The 15933-nt window shown below is 36.0% G+C and overlaps 1 long non-coding RNA gene across 1 annotated transcript; it reads right to left on the bottom strand.

The window, feature by feature from the left end:
• Positions 1-638: 638 nt before the first annotated feature.
• LOC130557896 (uncharacterized) lies at positions 639-1866 on the bottom strand. The gene is made up of 4 exons (XR_008963363.1): positions 1778-1866; positions 1401-1489; positions 1245-1311; positions 639-1060 (listed from the first exon to the last, which is right to left on the bottom strand). It is a non-coding gene; the product is annotated as an uncharacterized LOC130557896 (long non-coding RNA).
• Between the last annotated feature and the right edge of the window lie 14067 nt (positions 1867-15933).

The following is a 15933-nucleotide window of genomic DNA, read 5'->3' as shown; positions in this document are numbered from 1 at the left end:
GGTGAGTGGGTCCTGACACATGTTGACTAATGCCCATGGAGTTAAGAGTGTCTTTGAAAGCCATTCCTAAGGCATCTGTATCGTTATCTACATGGATGTTAAAGTCACCAAAGACAAGGACTCTATCTGCGGCCAATACTAGTTCTGATAAGAACCCACCAAATTCTTTAATAAAATCTGTGTGGTCCCCTAGAGGCCTATATACAGTAGCCAGAATAAAATTTTAAAATGTTTTATCCTTAGTATTATGTGTTGAAACATGTAAAAACAAGTACAGAAGAAGAAACAAGTACCATGACTTCAAAAGAATTGTATTTAGAGTTAGACTTCTGGGAAATGCTAAAAGAGTTATTGTAAAGTGCCGCGACACCTCCCCCTCTGCCTTTTAGACGAGGCTCATGTTTATAATAATAATCTTGGGGGACAGATTCATTGCTCAACTTGCACCTGTTTCTAAATATTGATTGAAATTTAACTTCAATACCCTGCAAAGCTAATTCAGTAAAGCCAGTTCAGTTTTTAATGTCTTACAACATCACAAAAGCCTTTTTGTAGTTATTGGTCAGGCATCATATTTGCTCTGTAAGGTATGTATTTCTCGAAGTCAGAGAATATATTTTCTTGACACATTGTTGACCTTTCACCCATTTGATTTTATTGATTAATAAAAAAATACACAACCGTATAGCTTATCAGAACACAAGATGAAAATAATGAAACTATAGAGTTTTGTGAGATAAGTTATGCACAACTGTTATCGAAAAAGTATCAGCATGTATTGTACACAGAATCACAAGACATTTTAATCATTTAAATCAAGTTAGAATTTTTTTAAATGAATGAAGGTTTTTCATTTGACGTGACTACAGACAATTTCACGACTCTGAATTTAAGTTGTATAAATGGTGATTTCTTCTGTTCGAACGATTCTGCCGTCCTTTTTCACTGTGATTCCAAATGATTCAACGCCGTCTTCTACATTGTTGCTGTGGCGAACCATTACACCACTTGGTGGCATGTACATGTTCCTCTGGACAACACGACCCCCTGGATTGTTTAGCTAAAAAGGAGGATAATGTTTTTGTCAATCTCTGAACAATTTTCAATGCACCACAGACTCTGTGTGTGTGGTTTACATACAATTGCAGAATATTTAAAATTTAAAATGTTACTTTTCATTTGTTTTTAATTTCTTAATGTTTCAAGTGTTTACATTGTAATAATTTTCAGAGCATTTTTTTTACCTGTACAAGTTGAAGGTTGCCACACTGACAGAAATGACTGCTCAGTCCATAGCTAGAACAATCCTTCCTTGAATGGAAAAATTCATATATTTATAAAAGATAAACATAAATGAAGCTCAGTAAGACATCAAAGATAACTCAAACTTAAATACTGACCTACATATCCGGCAATTTTGCTTTGCGTACACTTCTTTTCCGCATTTGCTGCAGCACATTGTTAGAGATGTTTATCTAACAAGTCACTTCTGATATAAGAAGGAAACATGATAATCTGTCGAACTGATGTAGTTAAACACTTTTATACACTATTTGCTTGCCACTGTCTAAATCACTGCACTCGTACTGTGGGTGGTCAAGAGAAAATTATCTTTAACATTGAAATATCAGTAAAAAGTTATGCTTAAAATATTTTTTACACTATGCAAATGCGTAAGATTAATGCATGCCATGTATAGTTGTTTTTTGTTTTGTTTTTCACAACAATTCACCTAAACTATAACTAAAGTTCAAAACTAAAAATGATGTTTTCTTACCACTGGTTTTATATCGAGGTTCCTCTTTAGCTCTGTGAATTAAACTGGTCTTGATCGTATTTCACAGACAGCTATGTATAAGTCTAAAGGAACAATATCTCCACCCACATGTCAACAGTGACGTGCGCAGTCAAAAAAGATATTGAAACTACATTTTTGCAAAGATTCAGGACAAGATTGACACACTCAAGTCATGAGACTTGAGGAGATATACACCTATACACCCTGTACATACGTTTATGCTATGTCATAATTAGATAAGGAGACTTTAATCAGGATTTCACAGGCAGGGTCACATACATACTGTATGTCTAAAAACATGCAAACAAACACTTTTATGTTTACTCATATATGGAAATCCTACCAATAAAAAGTGTTTAAAAGTACTTTTCAACACAGTATTTAATCATTTAAAAAGTAAAGTGTTTTTTTTTCTGTTTCCTGAAAAACGTAGAATATGGACAAACGAGGTTTCGGAAGGACAGTGACGATATGTTTCTTGTCATCTAATTAATTCTTGTCTCTTTGTCACGACAACAATTCCTCCCCCATGCTGGATGTGTTGAAAACATGTTTCTGTTGCACATAGACATTCATTGATGTGTAACTTTTGGTTTCAGTTTAACCTTATTCAAAATGGGCTATAATAAGCAACTTTAATTACATTTTATATAAACTCAAAATTCTGGTAAAATCAGGGCAAGTTAAAGTAAAGTAGGTTAGCCAACAGGTTTGACGATTTGATTCATGGGTTGAAACAACGCGTTTGTGAAACAGTGATAAGCAAATATTTTTTTCTGAAAAATATATTTTCTCTTCTTGCCTAAAACGGTACTTGTGATGGTTAACTTGAATTTAAACTTTATTCTGTTTTTGCAAAGTTTTCCCTATATTTAACGGTCTGCATTACACTCTGGATTGTTCATGTTGAAAGTAACATTTGACAGAGATTAAGTACAACGTTGGTATGAACTTGAGAAGGCAACGTGTGCGCATTATTCATGTTGTATCTATTTACTGTAATAGTAGTGTAATGTAACTTTTTTTGAAGTAAATAGGGCTGTCAAATCCATCAATCACGATTAATCGATTCCAGAATAAATGTTTGTGTTTCTATAATATGTGTGTAGTGTACATTTATACGAATATATAAGTGCACACAAATACATAACAAATAATCACATATATATAATTGATGTTATTTATATAATATAATTTATGTTATGTATGACTACATATTATGCTTATTCTTAAATATACAGTATTTATGTTTATGTTTGTGTATTTATATATACATATAAATATTCACGCCACACACACACACACACATATATTATAGAAACACAAACATTTTTGAAACAATCACGATTAATCAATTTGATGTAAAATTATAGATGAAAAATAGAATTGCTATCACCGCTGTAGTTTTATTGATTGCAGTCAGTTTAGTCTGACAACATATGATTATGTTACTGTGAAAAACTAACAATCATAAACAGACTTTAAAATAGACCCATATAAAATAGACCCATAATAATTTTCCAATAATTTTTTTAAACCACGGTATTTAACTATGTCATATTTCTATTATTTTCTGATTTTTTCTCTATATTTTATGTTCTATTACTTTCATGTTTGTTCTTATACTGCTTTCATCAAGGAAATAAACACTCAAATAAATCAGAAGACCATTTATTCACCTTTTTTTTTGTATAGACAAACAAACTCATTGATGATATACAGCAAATGGATCATGACTAGTAAAGAAAGATATTAAATTGCATATGTTAACGTAAACATTGATGATAATCAACATCTTGTATACGCAAGAAGAGAATGATAATTCATTCATTTCTTTTGACAATATAATTGTCACAGATCTTAATCATATGAGTAAATGGTGTATTCTTCACCACCAACCACTTTGTTATTTTTCATGAATACTTTCTGATACTTTTGAACTCCATCTCCTGTATCAGGGTAAAAGCGAGAAGTCACTCCATTTCTTGGAATGGAGGTTGTGAAGCTCCGCATGGAGTTGTTACTGTGTGATTGATCCATCGGATTAGTCTCCTGAATAAAGAAAGCTTGTTTACAGTATATTCATGACAATCTATTATTGGCTATTTGTTGAACCTTACGTATTTTATTTTTTATAAACAGTAAATTGCACTCATTTATAATACAGAAATTTAACATAAAAAGAATCATATCTTGGTTATATCGGAAGCTCATTTTAAAGCCATTTAAATGTTTACTTTTGTACAGTATATACAAATATTTCCACACACCTTTACCTGTGAAGTAGGTTTGTCACAGTCAGTTTCATCATCCACCTCCCAAATCTGCGGACGTCTCCCCCCGCTTTAATAAAACATGCCTCATGTCATTAGATTTAATGGACATCAGTGGTTTAGATAGTGAGTCAAACAAATATTATTCCAAAGATGGCATTTTAAGACTGTACAAGTGATCCTTTCCAATCCAAGTGAAATATACTAACCCGTGTGGCTGGGCAAAATCTGTTGTGACATAAAAGGGCTTCATCTGTGGAGTGGATTTCTTCCCAAAGTCTTCACTTTTCATGGATCTAGATGCTTTCTGAAGATAAACACAGATCACAAAAATATACATCATTTTAAAACATTACTTCTGTAGGTACAAACAAAATATATCCACATTTCATACACCATTACCTTTGAAGTAGGTTTGTCACAGTCAGTTTCCTCATCCACCTCCCAAATCTGCGGATGTCTCGCCCCACTTGAGCCATTAAAGAAGATATGAGTTAATGGACCTCATTGGTTCAGAAGTCTAACAAATGCTATTCCAAAGAATGATTTTAAGACAATTAATAAAAAAGTTCCTTTCTGAACCATGTGAAATACACCAGTCTGACTAGGAATGTGAAAATAGTTTACTAGGCTAAATAAAGTAAAAAAAGCAATAATAAAGTGTCCTTAAAACATAATGGTACCAAAATCGCTGTAAGTTTCTATTGAATGTACTTACCCACATGCCATGGGCTGTTCAAAATCTGTTGTGACGAAAACAGTGTTTGTCTTTGAAGATGATTTCTTTCCACAGTGTTCACAACTCATAGTTGTAGATGTTTTCTACAGGAGAGGTCAACTGCAGAGGTTAACTGTTTATTTCATATTGAATTTAATAATTAAGCTTGTAATAGTAGAAAAGTTAGGTTCTCTAATAATACAATGAGGAAATGTGTCAAAGACTGTTAGATGTCTGCAGGATTTTAACTCTAAAATTTAAAACCATTACCTCTGTCTTTGTAGCTCTTCAAAGTTGTGAAAGTAAACTGGAGATCCAGAAATCTAAGTATACTGAAGGTCCACCCACTTTGTGTTGACATGTTACCGGACTGCTGAAACTGAAAGAAACAAGACGGTCAGAGATGCATTCAAGCATATGAAATGTAAACCTATTGCACACTTTATTACATAAATCTGGACTTTATTAGGTTTGAGAACAAAATGTTATCAGATGTCGATTCATGCCCTGCATGGGTAATTAGATTTATAAATCCAACTAAGATTTATAAATCCATTATGATTTATACTAAAAATAAATAACTAAAATAAATAAGACAAAATGTTACGTATCCACATCTGTATGTTGACACACTGCCATAGAAAAACAAAACATTATAATACCTCTAAATATAGATGCTTTGTAAATAATGCTGAAGTTTAAGAAGTTTGCAATAACAGAAACAATGAAAGTGTTTTTGTCATTTTGTGTTTGCGTGCGTGTCTGTGAGTGTGGTGGGGGGGGGGGGGTTGGTTTGCACACACTTTTTTTTGAACTTTTAGCCTTCAAACCTGTTTACAAATATCTTGATATCTCTCAAAGATCATATGAATGTGACGAGATATGTGTTTATAAGAAATTATAGCTGCATTGGTTGGTATTATATAAATACCAACATATCAAAATGTAGAAAACAAACTGTAGCAAAGCTCAATAAAACGGCAAGGAAGGAGGCGGGAACCGGCGAACATTCAAACACTTTAATCAAAAATAAATAAATAATAAACAGTAGTAAAAACAGGCCGGCAGCCCCTCACGGACGACTGCCGGCCACACGAACATAAACAAAACGTAACATTTCCGGGCCCGGTCCTCTCTCCTCGGCAGTCCCGTCGCTTGTCCTCTTATGCTCCCTAGCTCCCCCGTGAGGCATGCGGGTACCGGTGCGCGTACAGCTGATACTCATTATCACTCACGCCACCGGCCCCGCCTTCCTGCACCACGGCTCTCGTCCCGCCTTCCTCGCTACACAAACTAGGGCTGCTCGATTATGACACAAATCATAATCACGATTACTTTGGCCAATATTGAGATCCCGATTATTTAACATGATTACTCACTAAGTTTTAAAACAACATAGAAAAATAAAAAAACTTGGCTTTTAAACTGTGAATTCAACTGAAAAATAAATGTAAAGAAATAGCACAGCTGATCCACTGTAAAAGAAGGGGTGCGCTGTGGATTTATACCACAAGAAAAGAGATGATCCTTGCAAAATGGAATGCGGCACAATAATCGTTTTAGGTCGATTATTTTGTTTTTGTAATTGTTGAAGGCCAAAATTGACGATTACAATTATTTTCGATTAATTGCACAGCCCTAACACAAACTGTTACATTGTTTTAGTTTATTATATTTATCATATAAAATAGCATAAGAGAGATTTCTCTTCATTGTTAGGTACAGTCCTGCTCACCATTATTGGCACCCTTGGTAAATATGAGCAAAGAAGGATGTAAAAATATATCTGCATTGTTTCTCTTTTTAGTCTTTTATTTAAAAAAATCTACAAAATTCCAACATTTGATTGAAGGAAAACAATTTGAAGTGGGGGGAATATCACATTGAGGAAAAAAAATGTTTTTCTTCCATATATGTTGGCCACTATTATTGGCACCCTTGTATTTAATTCACCCCGCAACCTTAATTTATAAGAAAATCAGCTCTGAGTGTTTTCTTTTCAGTCTGATGAGGTTTGAGATTACATTGAGAGTCATCTGAGTCCATTCCTCAATAAAGAATTTCTCCAGATCCTTCAAATGTTGGTCCTCCCTCTTCTTCAGTTCATATCACTCATTTTCTATGGGTTCGGGTCAGGGAACTGGGATGGCTTGTCATGGCTCTGCTTCATTTAGTCATGTTTTTCTTGGTCCAGGGGCCCGTTTCAGAATGCAGGGTAAGTGCAAACTCAGAGTAAGTTAACCCCGGAAAACGGGATACTCAAGGTTTTCCGTTTCAGAACGCAAGGTATGTCAAACCCGCGACCGCGGGGTAACTCAAGCCTGTTTCAGAAATCGAGGTATCTTATACTCAGAGTGAGTAACTATAGTAATCTACTCTGTGAACCTAACCTGGTCGGGAGCAGGTTTTATTACACAAACCCAGGGTTTGTTACAATCTCCTCCTTTTTGAAGCGCGAGTAGTGTTGAAATTGCCTACGCCGTTTGTATATTCATTCGTTTTCCTTAATCACGCACGATTTCGTCACACAGACATTAAAATGGCATGTCCGTTTATTCAGGAACCTGTAGATGAGGAAGCTGCATTAATTCGGAGAGAGTTAAATTTACGTCGGGAGAGAATGGTGAGGCCCCGTTTGGATGTTTTATCATTTCCGGAGGATTTTTTATTTGAGCGATATCGTTTTTCTTTACAATCCATTACATATATCCACACTCTGCTTCATCCTTACATCACAAACCTCACTCGTCGGGGCCGTGCNATGTGGATTTGTTTTATTCTTATTTAACGTGATGGGAGGTTCTTATAATGTATAAGAGTAAAGCCGTAATACAAGTAGGAATATAAGAATCACTAAAGGGGTATAAAAGGGTCATCTCTTTGAGGAGATTTAATTGGAGATTTTTAAATTTGTATGGCTGATAGTGAAATCTAAAAGAATGCCAGGAGATTCACTGATCTTTGGTTTTATTTTTTTTCTCTTTTATTAATTGCTGGGCCTGGTTTAACTGCTCCCTTGTTGACATTGGATCAGTGATGGATATAACTATATCCCAAAGTGATAAGGGGGGGAGAGGCGCACAGGCTGTCATGTTCAGGTTGACAGCTAGTGCAAGTTGTTTAGGGCAGATTAGCAAACTGTAAATATGGTTTTGTTCAAAATATCACCTCAGCGAAACAATACCCTTTGCTAATTTCATTGTTAATGTTGAATTTCTACTTATCCAATCTAATATAAGTTAAAGAAAAATGTCACAGATTGAGAAGCTTAAATTTACCTCTTGGAATGTAAGAGGAATAACTAAAATGGTCAAGCTTAAACAGGTTATGACAAGGATCAAACAACTCGAATCCACTGTAGTGTTTCTGCAGGAAACTCATTTACTTAAAGAAGAGCTTCAGAAGGTCAGAAGAAGATGGCCAGGCCAGGTCATAGCCTCTTGTTTTTCCTCACATTCAAGAGGGGTCATGATATTGATTCATAAATCAGTACTGTTTCAAGTAAATAATAGTATTATAGATAAGGCCGGTAGATATTTGATAGTGCAAGGAACTCATTTGGGTAATACTATTAATTTGATTAACATTTATGGACCAAATGAGGATAACCCTAGGTTCTTTGAAAATCTTTTTCTTTTGATCGCTTCTCTTACTGGTATAGTTATAATAGCAGGTGATTTTAACTGCACTCTTGACCCGCTGCTTGACCGCTCTTCAGGTAAGGATAGTTCCCATTCGCAAAGTAGGAAACAGATTCAACAATTTATGAAAAATTTAAACCTATGTGACCCCTGGAGAACATTAAATCCCCTAAAAAAAGAATATTCATGTTTTTCCTCCAAGTCTAAAACAGCGTCTCGTATAGATTACTTTTTAATTCCCAATTCTTTAATCTCTAATGTAGAAAGTTGTAGGTATAACAGTGCTGTTCTGTCAGATCATTCACCTATTTCTCTGTTTTATATGGACTCACAAACAACAAAAGGATCTCACAGATGGCGACTTCATCCTAACTGGTTGCAGAATCTGGATTTCATTAAATTTGTTGGTGAACAGATAGATATGTACTTTAAAATAAATACGTATCAGACTTCAGCGGCCACAAGATGGGAAGCCTTTAAAGCATTTATTCGGGGCCAAATGATTAGTTTCACTAGCTCTAAATTCAATAAATTCAAACAAAAGATGGCTATGCTAGATGTTGAAATTAGAGAGCTAGAGAAAACAATAAAAGTAGATAAATCCTCACAATCTAAACAGAAATTATTAGCCATAAAAGCTGAATATGAAGAACTTTCTACACTAAAAGCGGAAAATAGTATATTAAGATTAAAACAAAATTTCTACGATCAGGGTGAAAAACCAGGCAAATTGTTAGCCTGGCAGCTTAAAAAATTGATAACAGAAAGAGCCATTAACGAAATTAGAAACAAACATGGAGAAATCACAACAGATCCAAGTGAGATTAGTCAAACTTTTGTTGCGTTCTATAAATCTCTATACCAGTCTGAATCCCCTATAGACTTATCTGATCAAAATAATTTCCTTGACGAGCTGGAAATACCTCCCATCACGGAGGAGACAAGAGACGAACTAGATAAAATACTGGAATTAGAAGAGGTTTCCAATTGCAGCATCACATATGATCTTTACAGTGACAAACAAAGACATTAGAGTTACTGTACTTGGACACAGTCTTCGACATTATGAAACATTAGGCCATGTCAGTGTACCTGCACATTAATGCTGTGGATGGACTTCCGATTGACATAATCGGCCTCATTTTGGGAAGGAGCGATGATGGGAATATGGGTGCCATCAATGCACCCAATTACATTGGGAAATCCTAAAGGGCATTTTAATTATTAGCTTACTTCCAGAGGTGGCAGCAAGATGTTCTTAGCAGAACAACATTTATTTGATCAGCCTAATTTAGAAAGATGTACACCATTCACCTGCAATCCTGTGAAACTCCTCTTTGACGCTCTCACAGGTTTATGGCCAGGAAACTTAAAGAGTACATTCCTCAATATTTTTAAGGGCTTATTTTGGTTTATGGAGTGTCCGACAACAAGTTTATGTACATACATGATGTAAAAATACTATTATTTCGTAATAATAAGCAGTTTTTATTACCTTACTTCTTGACTGACTCTCAAATGATTCGTTCCGCGATTCATCTGTGTAATCTCCGCCTTTCCGCCAGCGTAGTCTGATCTGATTGGTCAGATAGTGTAGTCTGCTGTGATTGGTCAGATGGTCTAGTCTGCTGTGATTGGTCAAATGGTCTAGTCTGCTGTGATTGGTCAAACGCGTTCAGCATGTGTCGCAAATGGACCGCCTATCATTACTGCTGTATTACGGTTTGCAGGTGGTTGGATATTAACAGTGTATAGAGAGAGATGGCGTCGATTTTACCTTACCAGTTCGAGCCCGAGTCTGACGAATCATTCTTTAATCCTTATACAGATGCCAGTAAGAAAAAGGACTGTTTTAGACACTTCTCTTGTAACAGTTAGTTATCACGGCATACAGTGTACGGTGTTCGTATCTTCAGATGTTATTATAACTATAGTACACCACGCAGTTCTTGAAATAAAGACTTTGCGAGTTAATATGGTTGAACACTTACATTAGCGCAACGAGTTTATAGCTAACGTTAGGTAAACAAACAGTAACAACCCCAAAAATAACGGTAACGTTAGCTAAACACAGACATGAGATAACGTCACACAAATTTAATTTTAAGTAAAGACAAAAATAAAGAGTCACACTTACAGGTTGTGATTCGGTGGAGCTTACAGGTCCAAATAAAGTTGGTATTGCAACATCTTTTAAGGAAAGACGTTTAATGTATCCTGCAGTAAAGGCGCCAAGATTGATGAAGCAATCTTCGGTAAAATGACGCGCGCAAAGTAAAACGTTCGGTTTATACTCCTTTGGTGTCGTTTGAAAAATAAATAGTAACCATTTTTTCCTCAGAAGTTCTTCCTTTGGTAGTGAAAATAAGACTGACTTAGTTTCACTACATAGAACACAGCTTCTCTTAGACATGATGCACACGTCACGAACGAGCTAGTACAGTGTTTGGGGAGGAGAGAGTTAAGTTTTCGCAGTCAGTAGGCGGGGATTTTTCTAGTGACGTAGGTACATTGTGGTTAAAGATTCGGACAGGTCATGGCTTGTTCGCGTGATTCAGAGTCGATTACCTTTTTTATAAGCTAATAACTTTGTTATTCGTTCACCTTCGGATTTACAACTTGGCAGATTGCTTACATTCAAACACGGCAAAATTAAACACTTCATGAAATGTATTTTTTATGATCTCGAGGAATGTACTCTTTAAATCAAACTTGCAAAAACTGCTTGAGAGCGAGGCACACTTTTCTTACCGCTCTGCATACTGTTGCCTTGCTAACGTGTTCTGCATCCCCGGTGTTATATAGAAAGCTACCATTAGCAAAGAAACGTAAGGCCATACAAAGAATTTGCTCAGATGTTAGATTAACAGGGGTCAAATAAGTTCTCATTACCCAATTATACTGTAGAAGTCTCAACCGAGTGTTTATAGTTTGTGTTTGTGCCCTTACGCAAATTGTACCCCAATCAACCTGTGAAATATCTTTATTCATATCTTGTGTCCATGCTAATCTTTTATTTTCAGAACTTACTTTTAGGTTCTCTACAAGAATATTATAAAATTGATTGATTCGTCCTTTACTGGGACGGTCTTGTGTGGAAAGTATTTCCAATTGGGACATAATAGGGAGATATACAGAGTTTTTTGAATGCGCTAAAATGAAACTTCTAAGTTGTAAATATTTAAAAAAATGTTTCTGAGGTATTTTAAATTTTGTTACAAGATTGTCAAATGTCATTAAGGTCTTATCTTCATACAGGTCCATCAGTCTACCAATACCTCTAATCTGCCACAATTTAAACCCCGAGTCATTTCTTGCAGGGGTAAACTGTTCATTACCCCAAATAGGGGAGAAACAGGATATTTCTGGGAAATCTTTAAGATATTTATGTGCTTCATGCCAGGTTATAATGGAGTTTTTCACAAACGGGTTATCTGTCCTTTTCTTTAATTCTTTAAGGGGTGCTGAATATAAAAAACTATCCAGTGGTAGACCTTTTGCCGACATCTTTTCGACCTGTAACCATGGTAAATTGGCTTCTCTAGAAAACCAGAACATTATCGCCCTTAGCTGAGCAGACCAGAAGTACCATAATAAGTTTGGTAACTGTAACCCTCCCCTATCATAGGGCAAATATAATAAGGATAGTTTAAGTCTTGGCTTTCTGTTATTCCATATAAAATTAGAAATCAGCTTTCTTACTTTTGGAAAAAATGTATGCGGAGGGGCAAGTGGTAGCGATTGAAAAATATAAAGAAATCTGGGTAATATGTTCATCTTAATCACATTTATTCTTCCTATTAAGGATAAGGGCAATGTCATCCATCTTTTCACCTCTTCTGACACTTTAACTAACAGAGGTTCATAATTAATTGAGCTGAGTGAACTAATTTTTGGGCATATTTTAATTCCTAAATATTCAAATCCATTTTGAGCATTTACAAATGGGTGTATTACCTTGGGATTTAACCGCTCCTGTTCATTAAGAAACAAAATTGATGATTTGTCCCTGTTTATTTTAAAGCCAGAAAAGTCACCGAATCGGCCCATAAGCTTTATAAGGGATGGGATTGATTTATCAAGTTTTGATAAGAATACAATGGTATCGTCCGCATATAGTGCAATACGATGTTCTAATGCACCTGTAAAGATACCATAGAGATAGTGATGTGATCTTATTGCTATGGCCAATGGCTCAATAGCTAGAACAAAGAGTAAAGGCGATAGTGGTGAGCCTTGTCTAGAGCCTCGACTCAATTTAAATGGTTGTGATATCTGGTTATTAGTGAGTAGTTCCGCACAAGCATCAGCTAACAAAATTTCCACCCATTTGCGAAAGTAGTCACCAACTCCAAACCGTGCTAGCACCTCTAATAAATACGGCCATTCAAGCCTATCGAACGCCTTCTCAGCATCCAATGACAGAATGGCCGTATCGGGGATTCCATTTACTGCATGTATTAAGTTGAGTACTCTCCTCACATTATGAAACCCTTGGCGATTCTTAACAAATCCATTTTGGTCTATATGTATCATTTGGGGTAAAACCTTTTCGAGTCTCATTGCTAGTGCCTTTGCAATAATTTTGGCATCTGTATTTAAAAGTGAAATTGGCCTATATGACCCACATTCCACAGGAGACTTTCCTGGCTTTAGCATAAGGGTTATCACGGCATTCCTCATCGATGGAGGAAGGTTACCCTGTTCATAAGCTTCTGCATACATTTCCAGTAAGGGTGCCATCAGCTTATCTTTAAATTCCTTATAAATATCCACTGGAAGTCCATCTGGACCAGCCGCTCTACCGCCCCTCATACCAAGAATAGCATTGGAAACCTCTTCTAATTCCAGTATTTTATCTAGTTCGTCTCTTGTCTCCTCCGTGATGGGAGGTATTTCCAGCTCGTCAAGGAAATTATTTTGATCAGATAAGTCTATAGGGGATTCAGACTGGTATAGAGATTTATAGAACGCAACAAAAGTTTGACTAATCTCACTTGGATCTGTTGTGATTTCTCCATGTTTGTTTCTAATTTCGTTAATGGCTCTTTCTGTTATCAATTTTTTAAGCTGCCAGGCTAACAATTTGCCTGGTTTTTCACCCTGATCGTAGAAATTTTGTTTTAATCTTAATATACTATTTTCCGCTTTTAGTGTAGAAAGTTCTTCATATTCAGCTTTTAAGGCTAATAATTTCTGTTTAGATTGTGAGGATTTATCTACTTTTATTGTTTTCTCTAGCTCTCTAATTTCAACATCTAGCATAGCCAACTTTTGTTTGAATTTATTGAATTTAGAGCTAGTGAAACTAATCATTTGGCCCCGAATAAATGCTTTAAAGGCTTCCCATCTTGTGGCCGCTGAAGTCTGAAACGTATTTATTTTAAAGTACATATCTATCTGTTCACCAACAAATTTAATGAAATCCAGATTCTGCAACCAGTTAGGATGAAGTCGCCATCTGTGAGATCCTTTTGTTGATTGTGAGTCCATATAAAACAGAGAAATAGGTGAATGATCTGACAGAACAGCACTGTTATACCTACAACTTTCTACATTAGAGATTAAAGAATTGGGAATTAAAAAGTAATCTATACGAGACACTGTTTTAGACATGGAGGAAAAACATGAATATTCTTTTTTTAGGGGATTTAATGTTCTCCAGGGGTCACATAGGTTTAAATATTTCATAAATTGTTGAATCTGTTTCCTACTTTGCGAATGGGAACTATCCTTACCTGAAGAGCGGTCAAGCAGCGGGTCAAGAGTGCAGTTAAAATCACCTGCTATTATAACTATACCAGTAAGAGAAGCGATCAAAAGAAAAAGATTTTCAAAGAACCTAGGGTTATCCTCATTTGGTCCATAAATGTTAATCAAATTAATAGTATTACCCAAATGAGTTCCTTGCACTATCAAATATCTACCGGCCTTATCTATAATACTATTATTTACTTGAAACAGTACTGATTTATGAATCAATATCATGACCCCTCTTGAATGTGAGGAAAAACAAGAGGCTATGACCTGGCCTGGCCATCTTCTTCTGACCTTCTGAAGCTCTTCTTTAAGTAAATGAGTTTCCTGCAGAAACACTACAGTGGATTCGAGTTGTTTGATCCTTGTCATAACCTGTTTAAGCTTGACCATTTTAGTTATTCCTCTTACATTCCAAGAGGTAAATTTAAGCTTCTCAATCTGTGACATTTTTCTTTAACTTATATTAGATTGGATAAGTAGAAATTCAACATTAACAATGAAATTAGCAAAGGGTATTGTTTCGCTGAGGTGATATTTTGAACAAAACCATATTAACAGTTTGCTAATCTGCCCTAAACAACTTGCACTAGCTGTCAACCTGAACATGACAGCCTGTGCGCCACTCCCCCCCTTATCACTTTGGGATATAGTTATATCCATCACTGATCCAATGTCAACAAGGGAGCAGTTAAACCAGGCCCAGCAATTAATAAAAGAGAAAAAAAATAAAACCAAAGATCAGTGAATCTCCTGGCATTCTTTTAGATTTCACTATCAGCCATACAAATTTAAAAATCTCCAATTAAATCTCCTCAAAGAGATGACCCTTTTATACCCCTTTAGTGATTCTTATATTCCTACTTGTATTACGGCTTTACTCTTATACATTATAAGAACCTCCCATCACGTTAAATAAGAATAAAACAAATCCACATCTGTGTATGAACAGGTTGGTAAAATTAACATATTGAAAATGTGATAATAAATGTACCTACATCCATCTGAGTATGATGCAAATCTTCAGACAAAACAATCGATTCGATCGGATTATCTGTAAAGGAGGAAATATAAACGTTTTTTAAAGTCCTTTACGTTTCATCCGTCTGTTGTATTCCCGATAGGAACCTCTCTGCATCAGTCGGGTTATCAAACATACGAGTTTGACCGTCCATTGTCACCCGTAGCCTGGCTGGGTAAATAAGACCATAGGTAATATTTAGGGCCCGCAGTCGCTGTTTTACACCATCAAAACGACGTCTTTGACGAAGAAGCTCCGCTGACAAATCCGGGAAGAACTTGACCTCTTGATCACCGTACATAATCTTGCCTTTAGCCCTGGCAGCTTGCATCACCCGAACTTTGTCCTGAAAATTCAGAAACTTCATGATCAGCACTCTTGGGAGAGATGAACGATTGGATTGTGTCCGTCCTGGTAATCTGTGTGCTCTCTCGATGATAGGAGGAGCAGGGAAGATTGTAGTGCCCAGAGTTTCAGGTAGCCACTTTTCCAGGAAGGCTGCTGCATCCGGATTTTCTACCTTTTCGGGAAGGTTAACCAACCTAAGGTTCGATCTCCGCAAGCGGTTTTCAAGATCGTCAAGCTTCTGTGAAAGGGATTCTACGCGCTTATCCATTTCTGCTAACTTGCTCTTTTCCGAATTCACAGTGTCTTCTACGCTGCTAATACGCTCTCCCGCTAAATCCATGCGTCCCGAAAAGTCTCTCACATCTTTTTTAACATCA

The sequence above is a fragment of the Triplophysa rosa genome, linkage group LG8, assembly GCF_024868665.1.
Source record: "Triplophysa rosa linkage group LG8, Trosa_1v2, whole genome shotgun sequence".
Classification (NCBI taxonomy): domain Eukaryota; kingdom Metazoa; phylum Chordata; class Actinopteri; order Cypriniformes; family Nemacheilidae; genus Triplophysa; species Triplophysa rosa.
This window is presented reverse-complemented; position numbering and strand designations above follow the sequence as displayed.